Source organism: Apium graveolens, chromosome 10, assembly GCF_009905375.1.
Source record: "Apium graveolens cultivar Ventura chromosome 10, ASM990537v1, whole genome shotgun sequence".
NCBI classification, from domain to species: Eukaryota; Viridiplantae; Streptophyta; class Magnoliopsida; order Apiales; family Apiaceae; genus Apium; species Apium graveolens.
This window is the reverse complement of record NC_133656.1, coordinates 66,973,456-66,980,456: the sequence shown is the minus strand read 5'-3', so window position 1 is coordinate 66,980,456 and position 7,001 is coordinate 66,973,456. Positions and strand designations below refer to the sequence as shown.

The 7,001-nt window shown below is 33.3% G+C and overlaps 1 long non-coding RNA gene across 1 annotated transcript; it reads left to right on the top strand.

Moving 5' to 3' along the window:
• The first annotated feature begins 1,229 nt into the window (after positions 1–1,229).
• On the top strand, positions 1,230–2,328 carry LOC141689763 (uncharacterized). The gene is made up of 3 exons (XR_012562501.1): positions 1,230–1,357; positions 1,465–1,534; positions 2,284–2,328. It is a non-coding gene; the product is annotated as an uncharacterized LOC141689763 (long non-coding RNA).
• The last annotated feature ends 4,673 nt before the right edge of the window (positions 2,329–7,001 follow it).

Genomic DNA, 7,001 nt, shown 5'->3' with positions numbered 1-7,001 from the left:
CCGACTCTTACTATCAGATGATGCCAAAAAGGGGGAGAAGTTAAATAAGTCCAAATGCTCAAATGATCAATTACTGAAGAAGAAAGATGATGAAGCTGATGACCAGGGAAACCCTAGCAAGGGTAAAGTTCAAGTTCAAGGAAAAGAGCAAAGCAGCAAGGTTTCTTCAAGGAAACTAATTATTGATGCAAGCAAATCTTATACTCAAAAGTAGACAAGTTCTGAAGCTGCTCAAACTCAAAATCTGATGGCAAGTACTGAAACTCAAAATCTGATATCAAGTTCTGATGAGAAAAGTCTGACAAAGCCTGAAGTTCTGATACAAGGTGGAAGTCAAGATTCTCAAAAGTTCATGCAAACTCTGAAGCTCAAGGGAAAGCAGACTACTGTCTACTACAAGGATCCCAAGATTCAGACACTTGATGAGGAAATTGCTAGAAGATTATTTCTAAAGCATAATCCAGGAATGGATTTAGAAAATCTCAAGGAGGAAGAAGCTAGATTTAAAGCTGAAAAGAAAAATCTAAAGCCAAAAGCTTTTGTTGCAAAGAAACCTCCAAGGCCTAAGGAAAAAGGCATTGTTGTAATAACCCCAAAAATTTTGGACTTTTTGTAATCCTTATGAATAGTGATTTTACTGATTATACTGATGAAGAAAACTTTTCATGCCACACTATGTAGGAATTCTTTTATTGATATTTCTGAGATCTTATTAGTACTCCATATGGTATATAAGTGTATGTAAAGATCATCAGAATCCAAATTTGAACACTTTGATTATTCCCGAAAATCCACCAGATACCGAAGGAATTGAGTATAAGGTAACATGATTAAAATGATTTAAATTCAAGGATTATAAGAGAGGATCATAAAAGGAATATAAAATATTGAGAAAGGTTAGGGGAACCCAAGTAATAAAATCACGGATATATTCCCTCAAACGAGCAACGATATTGAGCGATAAACGAGCCTTAAATAATTTAACGATCAAGGATGAATGCATGCAAGTAGTATGGGGAGAAAGCTTCCAAGAGAAGCTAAAACAAGTGGTTCAGAGCTTAAGATACCATCCACCACAATTAGCCAACACTTGGCAAGGGAATGATGTCACTAAGATGATGTAATCACTTTAAATAAGTGGACTAGTATAGATATTATCAAACCACACATTTGGACACATTATTCAAAATCAACCAAGCAAGCCAAAGACTACTTCATCCTTTTTTTCATGAAAAACCCGAGTGGAAAGAGAGTAAAAATGGAGGAGAAAGAAAAGCTTGTATCTTGAGCTTCCCTTGGCCGTTTTACGCGTTCTACCTATCAAATTGAATCCCTTGAGAAGCTCTACACAATTAGGGTAATCACTATCCTCACCTTCTTGATTTCCATACCCGTTTTTAACGTTTTACAGTTCAGGGATTAGTATTTCAAGAATTAACTTTGTGTTCTTGATTTTGTTTTGAGGTTTTAATCATTATAAGGCTAGTTAAGGATCATCTAAGGTTTGTTAAGCATTACCCACTCTCCAAGGAAGGTATAACCTCTTCCCCTTCTTTGTGATTAAGCCATACCATGAGTTTTAAACTTGTTCTTTAAGAGTTCTTGGATGTTTGTATGATTTTAGAGTAGTTATAAACTTTAAATGGAAGTTATGAGTTATTATGTAAATGGATGCTTGTGAGGAACTTGTTTTGGTGTATGATGAAGTTGAGGGGCTTTTTGGAATGTTATAATGTAGTATGTTGATTTTTGGGTTGGTTTGGTATGGTTGTGGTCTTGTAAAAAAATTTGGGAATCGCTAAGTTATAGCCGTCGCAATGCCCAATTTTCCTTAGACTGTTTTTTGCATAACTTTTGCACCCGAAAACTCAATTCCATGAACGGACCATTACCATGCTTAGATAGTTTATGATTCAATCTTCGTTTTGATATGTGGTTCACTTAGATCCGATGTACGGTTTAGGAGAAACGACCGTTTTAAGTTATGATATTTCGCGAACGAATCTTTACCCCTCGCTTAACTTTGAAACCTTGTTTAAGGCCCTTAAAAGACTAATTGGATTACAAAATAATTATTTAAGGTTAATGGGTCAGTTGTTAAAGTATTCGCAAAAGCGTCTCCTTAAAATTAGTAACGGTTAATTGATTAAAATGGTGGAGCCGAGGGTACTCGAGCGACTTATGTGAATCGTTAAGCGCAAAAGCGAACGTTAGGGTCCAATTGGTTAAAGTCTAGTTTCTTAAGCGACCGTGATTTAATTCCAACTTATATATTGTTTATAGGTTACCAGACTTGCCCCAGGTCTTTTACCACCCCCAGTCGCTCAGGCAAGTTTTCTACCCGTTATACTGTTGTTGTGATGTAAATATATTAATGCATTATCTTGAGATAAGTGCATGACTGTTATTAGCAAATTTTGCGATATATTGGAGCATATTGATATGGTATATATATGCATGTTGTGAAATCTTGATATTCTATTATCAATTCAAATGCTTATAAACTGCATAATACCTATGGTAGAGATAAGCAGTAGTTGTGTATACCCTTAGTATAGGGGACCCAAAGGTGAACATTTTTCTAAACCGTGAGTCGATGTTCCCGAGTAATATATATATATATATATATATATATATAGTTTTCTATAAATATTAATCGAATAAGGTATATTCGATAGTTTTGAATAATAATCAAACTTATTTTCGATTATTCAAATAAAGATCGTACTTTCATATAAGTATATCTTTGTTATTATTATTCATTTCAAGTATGAGTTTTTAAAACTTCTACTTCATTTATTTTTATAAAGATTATCCCTTATGTGAATATTATTTAAATAATAATATTCAGATATTTTCCAACATATTGGGACTGATTTATTTTATTAAATAAGCATTACTCTAAATATTCTTAAAAATGTTTTCGAGTCTTCAAAATGATTTTAAAAGTTAGAGCGGATCCCAAAACTCGTTTTCAAATTTAAGATCTTCCTTTCGAAGGGGACTTGAATACTCGCTCAAAACTCTGAGGGATCCCGCTCTGTGGTGTATTTTATATTCGCAACGAGGTTGCTGTTTGAGAAAGCAATTTGATTACTTGCCCAACATTCGGGAAGTAAGTCCATCTAATTGAGTCGGCATAAGCGACAGGCCGGGGTACGGTCTATGAAGGTGTAAGAGGCTGGGTAACAGTCCATCCACGCGTGAGGGGCCGGGTAACGGTCTAGCGCGAGGTCCTAATGCGGCCAGGGTGATGACCGGCGAGGAATTTATCCATCTACAGTAGAAAAGGTTACTTATTGGTATCTTTACCTGATCAGCAAGATATCGGGTTTATGCCAAAATTTTCTTCGTTCCAAATTCATTGGGTATTATAACTCTGTTTATACTTTTCATAACAGAGGGTTTCAAGGAATGTATGAGATATATATATAGGTGTATATATATATCGGGAATTAATGAAGTATCCAGTAACTTCATTTCTTTAAATGATATTTCAAAGATTGAATCTATTCAAGTCTTATCTTGTAGTCTCATCTATTAGATGAACTTTTGAAATTTATTATACGTTGAACGGTGGTAGTTCAAGTAGTATTCGGAAAAGATATAAGTATATTGGAGTATCTTGTAACTTCATCTTTTCAACTTATATCTGGTTAATGATTATCTTATGCATGACAAAGATTTTCAGAAAAATGTTGAGAAAAGGTTAGATATATCAGATCACCTTGCAACGATATTTTTATACAGTTATAAACTGGAACGCTGTGTATATTATGCATGGAAGAGGACTTCCAAGATTTTGAAAAGTATATATACATATATACTGAATATTTTGCGACTTGGTCACGTTAAGATATCAAACTTGGTTCATTTCTTCTTGACCAAGACTTTCATGAGTACTATGAGAATGCTCATATATTGTTAATTATTATACATATTATTTCGGTGGGCTTGTTGCTCACCCTTGTTTTCTTCTTTCATCACACAATAACAGATAGACAAGATGAACAGGACCAAGTTCCCAATTCTCAAGCGGATAGGAAATGTTCCGCAGTTTCCTGTAGGCGTTGATGCCATTGTAGCTGAGGTAGGATCTACCAATAGGCTAGGGTTTCAACTGTTGATGTACCAGACTTATGTATATTTATGAATTGTAATAATGGCAAAGAATATGTAAATTTATTCAGAAACCCTTTTGAGGTGTAATGACTTATATTTGTGGAATAAAATGACTTGTATTATTTTCGGTATTCATCTCTGAGACTATAACTTGTGGTGTGTGTGTGTATATTGTGGGGTCACAGTACACAGTAGTTGGTTGTTTATTAAGATTAAGTATTATTAAGGGAAATGGAACTCGTGATAATCCGGATCCCCGAACCCGGATTTGGGGGTGTTACAATTGTGATCAAGGAGAAGTGTGTTGCAAAGAAACCTCCAAGGCCTAAGGAAGAAGGCATTGTGATCAAGGAGAATTCAATTTATGATGCATCTAAAGCCAAGACAGGATCACAATCTGAGATTGATCCCAAAGACAAAGGGAAAGGAAAAGTTGATGAACCAATCAAGCCACTAGAGATGAAAATTCCTCAAATTCTGATAAAGCTAGTGTGCAAAATGGTTCAAAGTACTGATGATATTCTCGCTGAAGATAAAGATGTTCAAACTCTGAAAAGAAAGAAGATTTCTGAAGAATCAAAGACAACATCTGACAAGGCTCAAGTTGTTCAAAGTCAAGAACAACAAGCTTTCACTGAAACAGCAAGTTCTGATAAAATCATCAAGTCAACCTCTTACAGTACTCAAGTTAATTTAGACAAAATGGAAGTAGCTGATAAAAAGAAACTTCTATGGAAAAATGTCAAACCATCAGATCCAAAGAAAAGCCAAATACTATCTACTTTCATGACTATTGGGTTAAATGCTAGAGAACCAAGAGACAGGGTTGGACTAGGTTCTGATGAAGTAAAGATTAAAACAAGAGCTGAAGTTGCTACTAGAGATCCATTTCTATTAACTGACAGACCGCTTGAAGATGTTACACAGAAACATCTTGACAAGGTTATCTCTGTTCAAGTGGTACTGGATGCTCATGAAAAGCACAATGTAAAGGAAAATCTGATTCTATTTCTTGAAGATGGAAGGACATATCAGATGTCAGAATCAGATGTGCTGAACAAATCACTAAAATAACTTCAATTCTTTCATTACCTTTTAGAGGTAAAGTCTGATATTACCAGGAGATGGTCAAACTTCATATCGAAGACCATCAGAGATAAAGCTAGAATTTCTGGTTTAAGAGTTACAGAATTCATTCCTAGTATTGTTGAAAATGATGGAAGTAAAATTCCAATGAAGAAGGATTCTGCTAAGCTTGAAGTGATTCTGAAAGGGAAATGTCTATGCTACAATGAAGATTCTTCTCATCCTAGGGTAATAAGACTAAATGATGGTTTAGAAAGAAACCATATATCTGCTTTAAGGACTGCAATCTATCAGATTGGAAGTCAGAATGAAGAGATGAAGCAAGTCAAGACTACACTATCTCAAGTCCTGAGGATTAAAGAAGAAAAGATGATATCAAGCTTTGTCAAGAATCATTATGGATTCAGATTGACTAAGTGAGATTGATAAAAGCTACAAAGACTGTAAGTTGTAGTTAGTTATCTAGTTAAACTCTTATTGCATTTGTACTTAAATGTTTTTGACATCATCAAATCTATTAACTTGTATATTTTGCATAATTTACAGGTTGGGGGAGATTGTTAGATATATTTGAGATGTCATGTCTAATGTGTTTCATGTTTAGTTTTCAGATCTTAACAAACAGGACATATCGGGACTTACTGGAATCAGGACTTACTGGAAGTCAGAACTTCATATCAGAACTCAAGGTCATATCAGAACTTAAGTGCGGGAGGACTTTCATATAAGGAAGGAAGCTGATTCACAGTAGAAGATCGATACTAAAACAAAAGAAGATATGCATGGAAAGAGTTCGAAGACTAGAAGACTTGTAGAAGATATCTGATTGATATATTTTAGGAGACAGAATTATAAACCATATCAATTAGAAGTTATCTTGTAACTGTGTACTATATAAACACAGACTTTGGGTTTACACTAGATTTGTTATCATTATCGAGAAGATTATACATTGTAACCTAGCAGCTCTTAGTGATATTTGTTCATCATTGAGAGAAAACAGTTCCATTATAACAGAGTTTATCATATTGAATATATCTGTTTACTGTTACTTGTGTTCAAAATCGATTTGATTGTAACAACACTGTATTCAACCCCCTTCTACAGTGTTGTGTGACCTAACATTCACCCAATAGTTTTATTCATATTTCTATATGTTTTTACAAAAAATAATTTTGTTTTAATAAAAAATTAAGTTTTAGTTCAGATAAATAATATACGAATTATATTTAGTCGGATATTAACTTTGTTTTATCCTTAATTAATAGTTTTCATTATTGTATTTTAATCTGAAGCTCATTACAACGATCAAATTCAACTAATTATTTTAGTTTGATTAAAAATATTTTTAAGCCCCGGTCAATAAAATATTTTTTAACCCGGATAAATAGTATATGTGATTTCATTTTAGTTGGTAAAATTATATTTTGATTTTCATCTTGTTTTAGTTTGGATGAGCAGTATAATATGTTTTTAGACATGATGAATAATATATTTTATTTTGTTTTAGCCCGGTTGAATAATATAATTTTTTAGCTGAATCAATAGTATTTAATATTTTTTCTTGGCCACACCTTATACCGACCAAATCCCTAATTATATTTAGTTTGTTTTAAGTTTTATTTTAGCCTTGATCAATAATACAATTTTGTTTTAGCCCGGATGAAAAGCGTAGATTATCTTATTTTATCTCGAGACTAGTAACCAAGTAATACATTATCTTTTGATATTATAGATATATATATCTATCTGTAATATATATATATATATATATATTATAGATATTATAATAA